The 14,687-nt window shown below is 35.7% G+C and overlaps 1 protein-coding gene across 1 annotated transcript in view; it reads right to left on the bottom strand.

Moving 5' to 3' along the window:
- The window catches only part of Cad87A (cadherin 87A), a 1,045,423-nt gene that overhangs the window by 5,492 nt on the left and 1,025,244 nt on the right, over positions 1 to 14,687 (bottom strand). The window lies entirely within an intron of this gene.

Raw genomic sequence — 14,687 nt, 5'->3', positions numbered from 1 at the left:
ACTAGTAAAACCCTGTTCTGTCTTATTTCTCACAAAAAAGAATCATTTTCTCCCAGCATTGTTTTTGATAACCCTCAAATTTCCAGACAAGATGAAATTTCTCTTCTCAGAATTACCATGACATCAGGCCTCTCCTGGCATAAACACATCACAACCATTGCATCCTCAGCTTCCAAAAAACGGATTTCTCTTTCACCCAAGACGTTACTTCACCTCAACACAGTTGTTAACCTTGTACAAATCACAAATCTGCTCGGCTATTGATTACTGTTCTCACATTTGGAGTGGGGCTCCCTCAAATGCTTGACTCAATACACAGAAGAGCAATTAGACTGATAAATGATCCATCTCTTACCAACTCACTCCCTGCACTTTTACTTAGACATTTAGTCTCTGCAATTTGTATATTCTATAAATATTTCAATGGAAAATGCTCATCTGAAACAGCATCAATAATTCCTCCACTCTGTACTAAGCCCATTGGAACATGTACAGCTACTGCCCAACATCCCTTCACAGTACACCTTGAAACCCACAGAACAAGTTTCTTTTCCTCCTCCTTCATCCCTGATACTGCTGACTGTGGAACAGTCTTCCGCTTGATGTATTTTCCCAAGGAACACAATATATAGGCTTTTAAATCGAATGGCAACAAGTTTCTCCTTTCCCCACCCACTACTAAAATACTATAGGTTGACCAGTCAACCTCTCGTATATGGGGGCCCAACATAAATCAATTGAAATGTGGTAAGGTAGTCGTTGTAGATGATATTCGACCATAAATGCTCAAATATGGAAGCATAAAAGTTTTGCAGTTTTACATTGCATAATTCAAATGGTCAGAGGGTGAAATTCCAGATGATTGGAGTAGAGCTCTCATTATTCTTATCTATAAAAAAGGGAATAAAGCTGAACAGAATAACAGAAGAATTTCTCCAGTAAGTTTTCAAAGTATGATTTATGCACGTATCCTTAAAATGAGGCTGAGAAAAATTGTGGAAAGGAAACTGGGAGAACAATCTGGATTCCAGCCAAATCGAGTTTGTCAAGATCAGAATTTTACTTTTATAATAAATAGTTGAGAAATCATGGAAATATGGCAGGGATCTCTACTTCAGTTTTGGAAATCTGGAAAAGGCATATGACAAGGTTCCAGAGAAAAACTTTTCAAAACATTACAGCTATATTGGGTAATGGAACATTATATGGGCAATACATTGTCTATATACATAAGTTGTAAATCAGCAGTTAGAATTGAAGGGAATACAGGAAGATAGTTTGATGTAAAATCAAGCGTAAAACAAGGATGCAAATTATCTCCACTCTTATTCATCATCTATATGGATCACATATGAAAGAAAGTGGCATTAAATCTGATATTAGAATCACACTTAGCTTTTTGCAGATCATGTACTCCTAAGCACATTAAGTGGAAGTCTCCAAGATTCTGTAACAAAATTAATAACAGCTGTTAGAAATTTGACATGAAAATAGGCAGGAACACAGAAAAACTTCATCTGTATTCTGAACAGAGAACCTACAGAACAAGTAAAGTATTTCAACTACTTTGGCACAGTGTTTAGTGAAAATGGCAAGTTATATTTGGAAACAGAATAATGGAATGAGCAAATCTGATATGGTTTGGAGCCAGAGGAATAAATTCATATGGAATAAGAGAGAAATTAGTGGTGTGAAGTGATAGCATAAATGGCAGAATCATATTAAAAATGAAGATATTAGCATGGAACTTGATATTGTTTGCATTCAAGAATGTATGAGCAGGATTAAGATGGTATGGATACTTAACAGAATGAGAGAAGAAAAATTAGCAAAACAGGTGTTTGATGCCATGATGACAGGAAAAGATCCTTAACTTACCCATACTATATACAGACTCTTGTGGGTGGAAGTCATGCAAATACACACACACTGCTGGAAAGAAGTCAATGGACACCTCCATGGGCAAGGTGCATCGTCCCACGTAATGAGTCATGTTTTTGTAGCCAGCATAAACTGGAGAAATATGATGCTCCCAAGTTCATGCCTGGAAGAAGGAACTGACAGAGATTGAAAGAGGTGTTGTGATAGGATGCCATGATGCAGGTCTGTCTGTTTGACAAATTTTGGCATTCCAGGTCAAGAGTCAGTGATACAATACTGAGATGGAAGCGCAGGGAGTCAATTGCAAGTGCTATCCATAGGGAACGACCCACCGTACTCGCCAAACTTGACGGTACAGTACTACAAAGGATAGTATGTAGCAACCGCCATGTTGCATATGCAGTTCTGGGCATCTACTGAAACATGAATCTGTACAAAGCATGTAGAACCAAGGTTCAAAACATGGGTTTCCATGGTAGGACTGCAAAGACATTGTATATTGGTTCAGGTTGGTCCCACATTACTTGAACCGATATGCAATGCCTTCTTCAGTGGTGTAAAGAGCATGTACAGTGGGATGTGGAAGATTGGAAATTGGAAAGCTATGTTATGGAGTGATGAATCATGCTACACACTGCACTGAGCAGATGGATGGATGGGTGTGGCAGATGCCTGATGAACATCTCTTACCAGAGTGTGTGACCCCAACTATGAAATTTGGAGGTGGAAGTGTGATGGTATTTTACTGTTTTTCCTGGTTTTGCATCAAACTTCTGTGGCACGATGAACATTTAATTGTGAAGAGTATCTGAATATTCTGGACAATGCAATGCTCTTACTTTGTGTCATTTCTATGGAACTGAACATTGTCTCTTTCAGCAAGACAATGGACTGTGTTATGAGGCTGCTGTTATCAGGTAACCAAAAAAAGTTTGTGCATTTTTCATAATGAAATTAAACAACTGCAGAAATTTTCATAAAATGTTTTATTCATTAATATAAGCACCTTCACCATCTACAACCCTTTCCCAATGAGATACAAGTTTGTAAATTCTACTTTTATAAAATGTTTCATCTTTAGATTAATAAACCTAGCAACCTCTGCTTCAATCTATGTTTTATTGTGGAACCTGTCTATTGTACATGTGATTGCCTAGCACCAGAAAAAGGTGATAATTACTTGGAGTAACGTCAGGAGGATGAGAGAGAATCTTCTATCCTAAAGCACAAATCTTCTCATTGGTAAGTTTTGCAGTACGAGGTTTTGCATTGTCCTGGCTGTTTCTGAAGTAATGCATTCCGCACATGCTCGAGTTGAATTGAGTACACCTCAGCTATAATTGTTTGACATGCAGCAAGAAACTCGTAGTGGACAATACTGGCTCCAGTCCACCACACACACACACACAGAGCATTGTCTTTTGGGATGAAGCAGTGCCTTTGAAGTGTGCTGTGCTGGAATGTTTGGTGGCAACCAATGATAAGTTTGCTTCCTGTTAGAGTACAATATCCATTTCTAATCACAAGTGAGCAAGTAATCCAAAAACAGCTAATTTTTATGACATGAAAGAAATGAAGAACAAATTATTATTATTATGCGAGTACCTCCATGGAGTAGTCTGAAGAATCATCACGGGAGACGCAACTATCCACACAATCTATCATATCTCTCCTTGAACCTGTTAACAGACAAAGCATGTGCAACCGACTCTGGAAACCAATTCCACTCATTCACAACTCCCCAAGCAAAAAATCTAGTCCACACACCGTTATTCAACTTCTAGGGAAGACCCGTTGTTCTGGTCCCTCTAGCCAAGTGCTGAAACATTTCCCATGCATGTATTCTATAAAAGCCTTTAAGCAACTTAAATGTTTCTATCACATCCCCTCTCTTTCTCCTGTCAACCAACCCTATCAATCCACACACCTTCAATCTATCCTCATAGAGAACATTCCACAGGCCACTTGCCTCTGAATCCTCTCCACCATTTTCTCATTCCCAAGAAACTCAGGGGACCAGACTTGAGCACAGTAATCCAGATGTGGTTATATCAAGGCCTTATAAAGAAGAATAACTTCTTTATCTCTACTTGTTAATGTGTTCTTCAATAACCAAGTAATCTTGTCTTATGGGCTACCTTAGCAATATGTCCTCTAAACTTTTAACTCTGTCTACCACCACCTCTAAAGCTCTAGTTTCATCTCTTTCCTGGAGTACAGTGCCATCAATATGATACACAAGTTGTAATATATTTTTTTTCAAAATGCTTTACATTTATAACTTTACAAAATAACTTTACATTTCTCCACATTAAACTGGCAGCCTATTTAAATCGTCCTGCAACTATTACTCTACCTAATTTCGCATCATCAGCAAACAACTGAATATTTCCCTTCATGTTATTTCCTATATCATTTATGTACATATTAAACAGCAATGGTGCCAGCACTGAGCCTTGCAGCACACAACTAGTCACAGCTACCCTCTTATCCACTTAACCAATGTCATATCCATCCTCATTTGTTCTAATCGGTGTAACAGACTTCCATGTGGTATTCTGTCAAGTGCCTTTGCAATATCCAGGAAAATTATCACGTAGCCATTTCCTTTATCCATCTCAGATGTTACTTTATTATAAAAAGTAAATTACTAAAGCATGACCGATCCTTCACAAAGCCATGTTAACCCTTGTTCCCATTATTGAATTCTCTTTTTGAACAATTTTTCTAGTACTTTTACCACCATGCCTGAGATACTGACTGGTCTATAATTTGCTGCTGCAGTCTTAGAACCTCCCTTATGCAAAGGAATTATTTGCCCTCTTTCCACTCCCTTGGAACTCTGCCAGAGCTAAGACTTAAATTAAAGAGCCTAGTCAAAGGCATTGCCAGTTCCCTTGCATATTCACGCAAAACTTTAGCTGATATCCCATCTAATCCTACAGCTGTATTTACATTGCGATTCTGCAATATCTTACGAACTTCCAATTCATCCACCTCTGTTCCCACATTAGTGTCTGTCACATAGGTTATATCAGTAACCTCACATTGATAGCCTTTGATGTTTATTTTCATCTGATAATGCATGTGGGACCCATTCTTCCATGATTTTCCCACTTGATGCATGTGGAAACGAATTGTTTAAACATTTATGAAAGTTCTTGACATGTTAATCTTGAATTATTTTTAACAGCAGCACATAATTCCTCATTATCAGTAATGGATGGCCTGCCCGATTGTGGTGCATCTTCAAGTGATTCATCACCAGAAACAAATTTTTAAACCATTTCTGTGCAGTGCATTCTGCTACTGCATCTTTTCCAAATGCCATACATATCTTATGGGAAGTTTCTGAGGCCTTCGAACAGAGTTTAAATTCATAAAGTAAACAAGCCTGAATTACACCAGGTTCAACTGACATTTTAAAAGGATTTCAAGTCACAGAAAAAAGTACATACCAAATTAGAGTGCACTGATAGATACTGTCTTATGTACATCATAAGACAGTATCTATGTCTTATGATGTACATAAAATTTCAATCTGTAAACCACTACGAAATAAAACAAGTCAATATCTCTACCAAAAACTGCACAAACTTTTTTTGGTTACCTGATATAACTGTGTGCATGAATGTCACCACACTTGACTGGCCTCTACATAGTCCTGATCTCAACCCTACTGAACATCTGTGGGATGAACTGGAGCATTGGATGAGGTCAATGGATGTCCGCTGCACAACAATCCAGGACCTCATTACATGCCCACAGTAAGAATGTTCCAAAATTCCCAATGATAGTTATCATACTCTTGTGGAAAGTATGCTCTGCAGTATTGCTGCAGTCATCGCATTAGGACAAAAGGAGGTTCCACATCTTATTAAGGTAGGCACCATGGCTGTTTGTTCCTCACACTCACATAGCGTATATTTAGAACACTCTCCTTGAGATAGCATTGATGCATCTTTCTTTGTAGTCTCTCTCATCTGTAATAGTACCAGCATGGTTTGGGATTGCTTACACTAGTGTTTCATTATACACTTATGCATCTGCATGCTGAACTCTGTCTGTTTAGTACAGTTGATTTAGTAATGTGTTGGCACCATAATGTCTTATAATTGATAAAGGTATCTCAGGTAATAATACAATATTTGCTATAACATGAAAAAATTCATCTTACTACATAAACTAACTCGTAATTAATTCTTTATTGATGGCAAATTATACCATGTATTCCTTAATCATTTTATTAAATTACTATAAAAACTTTCAATTTCCATTTGTACCATTAAATCAATTAAACATTTGAAGAATTCACAATTTTCAAATTAAAAAAAAAAAAAAAAATTGCATAGTATGAAATACAGTATGGTTTTCTCATAATTGGATGGGAGGTCCAGTGGAACAATAAAAGAAACATTTGTCTTTATATACATAGCTGCCAAGAATACTGATACACTTATGATATAAAAGAATGTGAGATTTCATAACCAAAGAAAGTCTGTATGATAACAATGAAATAGCAGAATATTTAATTTAATAGTGGAGTTCATTAAAGATAAAGACTTAATACTTGTTATTTTTTTTGTTAACTCCAGCATGGAGTCCCCAAGTTCCTGATAGTTGATTTGAATCTAGTAGAATAGGTTGGATTTTAAAATATCAATTTTATACAGCGATGGGGCTTAGTTAAAAATATTCTACTTTTTACTGTATAATGTCCTTTCCTGAGATACTGATAAACTGTTTCTATTCTCTTATAGAAAAATGAAAATGCTGGCTTGGTTCAGATTGGATTAGCATTTTCACTCTCCAGTGTGCATGCATGGGTTGGAATACCCCCATAGTATGGATGTTTGCAAATGTTTTGCTAGTGATTTTCACTTATCAGCATCTCTGAACCAGCTTGAAAACAAGTATCATATTTGGTCTGTAGAGCAGTTTCTGAATTAATTTATCCCTAAGTGCACTGATCATGCTATTTATTGCTGTTTGTAAGTGGGATTCAAATATAAAAGTCACTTTTGAAAACGTGTTTCATCCAAAGGGATATTCCCTTCTTTCAGGGCAGTATGTTTTCATTTTCTTATGCCTTCTTAGTCACAATCGAAGTACATCCTTTACTTTCATAAGTTTCATCTTTATTCCTTTGTGCATTTTTTGCCTTTCCTCAAGTTTATTCCTAATAATGCTTTCCATTTAAAATTGCTCCCCACAATACCTTTTTAAGCTTCACTTCTTTCCCCAGTCCCCTGCTGTAACAAAATGAACACACTCCATACTAGTATTTTTATTATATTTATTATTTTTTTTTTTTTGTAAAATAAATTTTTTTGCAAAATTTTTGAATAGCTTTTCTGCAGTAATAATTTCTTTTTTATTTTATCTATCTTATTTTTTTTCTTTTTCCATTCATGCTGAGTATATTCAAAATACAACACCTTCATCAAGAAGAGGTGTGTAATGTACACTTTTTTTTTGTTATCAACAAAAAAAAGTATGGAACAGAATTTGAGATCAGTGAACAAAGGTTATTGATATACAGGAAGTATATGGGTGAGACTACAGAGCCTTAAGTTACCCTGACATTCAGAGAAATATAATAAAAAGAAATCATCCATCATGATATGCATTAAATTACCAGAAAGAGAACTAGTTACCCAGTCAGAAATGGGACAGGAAGAAGCTTTAGATTCTTCCTGCCCCATATCTAAAGTTTCTCTTAAATTTTTTATGGTTTGTGTCAAAAGGTTGGTAAACTAGTAGCAGAATCCGTATTAGTGATCATTAATGGATGAGCCTCAGTGTAGTGAAGAAGTTAACTGTTAATGATCTTATCCAGCATTTAGATCACATAATTTCAAAAAAGGCAGACTGCCACCCTTTTGGAGATGGTCTCATCTTGTTTCCATCCTGTTGGATAAATGTTAAATGAATATGGTAGCTTATATAAGTGCACAGGATTGGTATTAATTCTGGAGCACATTTTTAGCATAAATGTAGAGATGCCACTTGGATCATGAGGCATATTAGTATCTCAATTATTGATGCTTTAAAAGCCAAGAAAGTTGTTTAAAGTATAATATTAGGTTATATTCCGTAGTTATCTGTACATAAACAGGTTTTTACATTTAACCCTACACTGTCCTGTTTGAATTCGTTGATGTTTTTTGTAGGTATTGGCAGACTAGTATATACGCTGAGTAGAAAGCTGGCATTTTTAACTTAAATTTGGAAGTTTTTGCTTAAGATTATATATATATAAAGGCAGTCCCTGGGTTATGGACAACACAACTTACGGCGTTCTGTCTTACGAATGGGCTTCCAAGGCCCCCATAAGGATAATTAAATTAATAAAATAATTTGGGAACTAGTTTCTTCTGCGCATGTAAACAAACCCGCATGGTGTAAGCAGTTTGTTGGCACAGCATCTTTATGCTAGCACAGGGATATTATTATTATTACTGTACATGCATTGTTCATCAGGGATCCGAGTTATTACGTACAAATCTGACTTAGACGTTCTCAGGAACGTATCTCATTTGTAACTTGGGGACTGCTGGGGTGATTTTTTTCACCTGTATGCTAATAGAGCATTTTTGTCAAAATTTACTCACCCTTAAATCACAGGGTCAAAGGCATAGCTAACTGTTGTGCACATCCGTTAAGAATACGTGCCGATATATCATCCACTCCCACAGCCTTAATAACATCTAACTCGATTAACATCTGTTACACCTCTGTCTTACTTCTAATTCTCCTAATGCTTGCATACATTTTATATATTGCACGACATTATTTACACCAGTATGATATATGCTGATAAGGTGCACATTCAATAATTCCACTATATCCTTTGAAAAGGTCACTCTGCTGCAATGACTATCCACCAGTATCAACCTGTAATATATCCTTCCTCTTGCTTGCTAGTGAAAGAATTCTCTTGAATTAACATTGGCATTACAAACCAATCTCCTTTCATACTGCACCTTTTCTTTCTTTACCATGCACTTCATACTCCTCATGAAACTGATTGCCACAGACTGTACCTACTGCATAACATTTTCTTTTCCAACACAACTTCTTGATTTCGCTGTTTGTCTGTCTCACTCTTGGTATGCAGTTATACATTGTCTGTATCAGATACTGCCTTATGATGTATTGATCTATGCTAGTTCCAAAGGTAATGATCAACAACATGCTAATTGAAAAAGTCACATATCCAAAATACCTTAGTATTACGCTTGATCACAAATTACATTTTGCACAACACATCTATAACACTTCCAACAGAGCTCTAAAAAAATTAAATATACTGAAAAGGCTTTGTGGAACAAATTGAGCAGATTATGCAGCACCTATCTGGTCACCTTCAGCCACATAGGTAAAGAAAAAATGAGACAAATTACAAGCAAAAGCATCCAAGATTATCATTGGTGCAGTCTCATCCACTAACAACATCAGAGCCCAATAGGAATGTGGGCTTCACCTACTGGAGGACAGACGAAAATTTACCACCATAAAATTCATAAATAATATCAGAAGCTACCAAAGCGATCATATCTCCCTAAAAACTTATGAACATTGGAATCAAAAATACAGACTTCATAGATCATCAACTTTACAATATATATCAGGAAAGAAATAGGTCTTGATCAGCTAAATGCCCACATAAACAAAGAACCTCTACCTTCAAATACCTCCATAAATTGAAACCGAACCAAAAGAAATGCTCAAAGAAAAAGGCCTAAATACTATCAACCTTCTTTCATCCTCCAAACAGGTTATTTGTTATACCGATGAATCGTCAGACACCAATATGATTAATGGAGGTGCTGGTGTTCTCCTTCTACTCCTGAAAGGTGAAAAACTTTCAATAAAAGTTGGATCTGGGAGAATCGCTTCCAATTTTACCAGCAAACTTTACACAATAAATAAAGCACTTGAAGCCTACTTAAAATTATCATCATCTCAACAATCTGAGGGAATTATAATTTACAGTGACTCAAGATCAGCTATGAAGGCAATCAAAAATGGCAATACCAAACTTGCACAAGATATCCATAAACTCTTAAATCAACTAAAGCGTTTAGGAAAAAGTTGCATTTTACAATGGATTCCTGCTCATGTAGGCATCGATTACAATGAAGCAGCTGATAAATTAGCAAAAGAGGCCAGAGAACTCAACCAAGAAACTCGCATGATAACTCTTGCTGATGCTCATGCATTAGCAAAAGCTAAACTAATTCCACTGAAATCAGTGATACAACATCAAATTCCCAAAATCAATGCTGACAGAAAGACCTCCACCATGATAGCAAGACTACGAACAGGACATTATAGATGAATGAATATCAATACAGATGATACGAGAACATATAGAAACTGCAACTGCCCCAATACTGAACTGACACCCACTCACATCTTTATCTGTCCAGCAATTGCAGCAGCCATGCAAGAAATAAATCCTAATCCTGAACAACGGCTCTATAGAAACAAAATTATCGACATTGCCAAAGCTGTTCAAGGAGCTGAAAGTTTATTTTTCACTTGGTTAGAATATAATAAATTTAGTTTAATCTTTTATTCAAGTGTGAGCAAACAAAGTTTGCGCCTGAAAGTATCTTCAGGACTGGGGTAAGGCGGTGCAACACCAGGGCGACTCCTTGCAAAGGTGGAGCAAGATACTATCACTCCTATCTCAGTATATAGTAGCTTGCTCCACCTTTGCAAGTGGTGGAGCAAGCTACTATCACTCCTATCTCAGTATATAGTAGCTTGCTCCACCTTTGCAAGGAGTCGCCCTAGTGTTGCACCGCCTTACCCCAGTCCTGAAGATACTTTCAGGCGCAAACTTTGTTTGCTCACACTTGGATAAAGGATTAAACTAAATTTATTATATTCAAGGAGCACATGGAAATATCTAAGTCTCTTCAAAGGACAACACAACAACAACAACATCTATGCTACTTGCAGAGCTTTCATTTATCACTCACTTTATAATTCCACATATATATCCTTTTTTTTTTTTTGGAAGTAACCTCTTCTAGTTTCACTATTTCTCAAATTAGTACCTCATGATCGCTAACTAATAGCAGTGTTAATACCTCATTAACAACTACATCTTGTGAAGTTATCCCAAATCCATCACTCTGAAACCTCTAGTTGAAATTCAGTAAACTCACTCTCCTTGTTCCTGTACACTATTTCTCCCTTCCATTATTCCTGTAATTAAAGTCTCTCATCAGCATCACCTTCTTCTTACATGCCCAATCAATTGGGCATGTAAAAATTTCACAATCATTTGGATTATAACAGCATCATATCAGATATACTTGTCTGTTACTTGCAGTTTCACACCACACAGATTCAAAATCTGCACATATATATATATACATACTATCATCTTTCACAATTTGTGGGCACAATTCCTATGCAGGCATTAACAGTACTCCTCTTTTCACATTCCTTTCCTTCTATATTTATCACTGACTATACCATCCTCAGACAATCAAGGTTCACTTATTCCCATTAACCATCAAGCATATTGAATTCTTAGCCCAGTCTTGACATTACTTCGCATGCAAACTTTGTTTGCTTACGCTTGAATAAAGAATGAAATCAAGATTATAATTTCTTGTCCTCTTTAATTTACAGTATATGCAAGTGAATGAAACTTTCAACATCTATGTCTAATTCAGAGTATTTTAGTACTGAGATGCGATACCTTTTGGCTGTTTGTATATGGAAATATGACTTCTGCATCTGGCTCCCACTGATGAGACCTTAATAACGGCTGAAACTGGTTTGGATAGTGGCCCTTCCCATAATGCATAGCATGTCTGTAAGGATGTGTGCATTGCATTATGGGATACTAAGGCAATTCATGTGAAGTGATTAGCCTCTATGTATAAGTAGTTCAGTCTTTAAATTACTTCACACTTTACTCTTGGATAAAGGATGAAACCAAGAATATAATTTCCTGGTGCCTTTAATTTATAGTATAACCAAGTGAAAAAAAAACAAACTTTCAAGTAATATTTTATTCTTCACAGGACATGATCTTTTCAAATGAAATTTTATTTGCAATGTTTTCTTTCTTCAACACACAATTTTTGTGAACTAAATATAAAAAAATAATTATAAGAATGACATTATTAATATTTCTTTAGTTGCATGTTATGTAGAGTGCTTAGATAATACAATAATCTGTGTCATAACTATTTATTGATATCATACCTCCATGAGGAGGTATGATGTCATTTAAAAATTCTATATAATTTCTTCAATTAGCTGAATCTTCAAACTCATCATGACCTCTGAAAGGAAGCCCTTGCTTAGCCAAATAGCATACAGCATCAATTAATCTTTTTAAAATGTCTCTATTTTTCATTCCTGTTCATTATGATGTGTAACTTCAGTTTTTCTTTGTTGTTCAGAATTCTTTGTTTTCCAAACATCTTAAGGTTCAAAAATGATTGAACATGTGATTGGGAGCACTCATGTTTTTGCACTGCTGTTGTTAAGTGGTTACAGTCAGAATATCCATGCTTATTCCAAATGCCTTTTTCTCTGGAGAATAATAAACAAGGCCAACAAAAAAGTCTTGACTGCACTTCACATCCAGTTAACCATTCTATTGTACTGTATTGTGAAATAGAGAAGTGTCTCATATATTCAGTTTTTGCATCTTTGTACATGCTCTGTAAATTTGGAAGAGGAGGATGAGGCTTACCTTCTTTGAGTACAGCCATACAATCCACAAAAGTTCCAGCAGAAAACAGGATATTTAGTAGATCGTTAACACTGTTTTCCATTGTAAATATGGAGAAAAATTATAAATTTATGGAAAATTATATATTAAAAACTTGTCTATATTATATAAAAAAAATAAAAACTTGCTTACCATATCAGTTCACACTTCACGTACGCAAAACAGATGAAACTCAGAAAACCAAAACAGCAACTCATGACAAATGACAACATTGAATTGGATTGGTTGACACAATAACCAATCACAGCTGCTAGGTGCTATTGTCTCTAAGCTCATCCAGCCCCTCATTCTGAGCGGTTTAGAACTACTAGAATGCTAAGAATTTGACTCGCTGCACCCTCTTTACATCTTTTCAAAAGGCTCAAAGTTGTATGTATTTTGAAAGCACACCCAGACTATTAATGCGAATGTGATGCAATGTTTACATGTTGAAACGTGCCCTCTTCATGAAGCACTAATGCTTCATTGCTCTCATGGAGAGGGCAATGAAGTATTAGCATATTGTGTTTAATTTTAGGAATCACGCAAAGTCATTAATGGGAATAAATGCAGAAATATTGCTATTCAGTGAATGAGCACCGCACACCTAGCACCCCTGAAATATTCACCTGATTTATATACACATGACCACGTTATACAACTAACAGTATACCACAGTCAGCTACATTACATCTAAAACTGCTTTACCTCTTGTGGTAAAAATAAATAAAATTAATTTTTTACAAAAAAAAAAAGTAAGATTAATAACCAATTAACTAGATGCCATAAATAATAAAATTCTGATCGACTGATTATTAATCTTACTCCCCCCCACCACCACCACCACAAGAAGTCAGGCTAGAGGGGTTAAGTAGTTTTATACATGACATAGCTTACTATAGTAAGCTATGTTACATTTTTCCCCCAGAAATATTGCTATATTTATGGGAAAAGGCTATCAAAAATCTGAAATGTGCATATTATTATTATTTCATACCTCCAGGGAGTCCAAAGACTCATCAAGAGAGGATACATGCTCTACAACTCTGTCTCCACTGCTCATTCCACCAACTACAACTAACTGCAACATATAGGTAGCTGGAATAATGATATCTGACCAGAAATGCTCAAATATTTAGGTATAATGTTATACAGTGACTGTATTTGCATCATTCAGAAAGCATGATCAGAAGGTTGAATTCCAGATGATTAGAGTTGAGCTCTCGTAACACTCATTTATAAAATTGAATATGAGAATTACAGAGGAATTTCCCTACTAAGTGTTTCAAGTATGATTAATGCAAGCATATTTGAAAAGAAGCATAGAGAAGAACAAGCTGTGTAAATAGGGGCTGGCAAGACCAGACATTCACTTTAAGACAAACAGTTGAGAAATCATGGGAATATAACAGGGATCTATCCTTCAAAACTGAAGTAATCGGGGGAGGGAGAATGCTCAAACACTACAATTATTTGCTCAACTGGGAAATTATATTAAGCAATGCATGGTTAATATTTTAAGTTCTAAGTCAGTGGTTAGAAGAAGATGGTTTTATGTAAAACCAGGTCTAAGACCAGAGTGCACATTTATCTCAACTCTTATTCATCAACTGTATGAATCACATTATGACAAAGTGACATTAAACATCTGTAATAGGTGTTGGTTTCAGTTGTTTCTTTTATAAGATGATTTTATACTTATAAATAAAATCAGTACAAACCTACAGGATTCCCTAACTGAATTGACTGCTGTGAACAAATTTAGCATGAAAATTAGCAATAAAAAGAACAGGCTATCGAATTAGGCAGGTACATTGAAAACATCAGCTGCATCCTGAAGGAAACAGTAAAACATTTCAACTATTTTGGCTGAATTTTTGCAGTGATGATAAATTTAATATGGAAATATTGACAACAGAGTAAGCAAAATGAGCATGGTGGGAGTCAACTTAAATAAGTTTATATGGAATAAGATAGAAATTAGAACATTAAACTTGATTTAAGTTAAACTTAATCAAAGAATAGAGACCACAGATATGGTTTGCATCATAATACA

This window comes from Typopeltis vanoorti, chromosome 7, assembly GCF_054136105.1.
Source record: "Typopeltis vanoorti isolate ZY-2024b chromosome 7, IOZ_Tvanoo_1.0, whole genome shotgun sequence".
In the NCBI taxonomy this organism is placed as follows: Eukaryota; Metazoa; Arthropoda; class Arachnida; order Uropygi; family Thelyphonidae; genus Typopeltis; species Typopeltis vanoorti.
The sequence above is the reverse complement of the archived record's forward strand: the minus strand, read 5'-3'. Positions and strand labels throughout refer to the sequence as shown.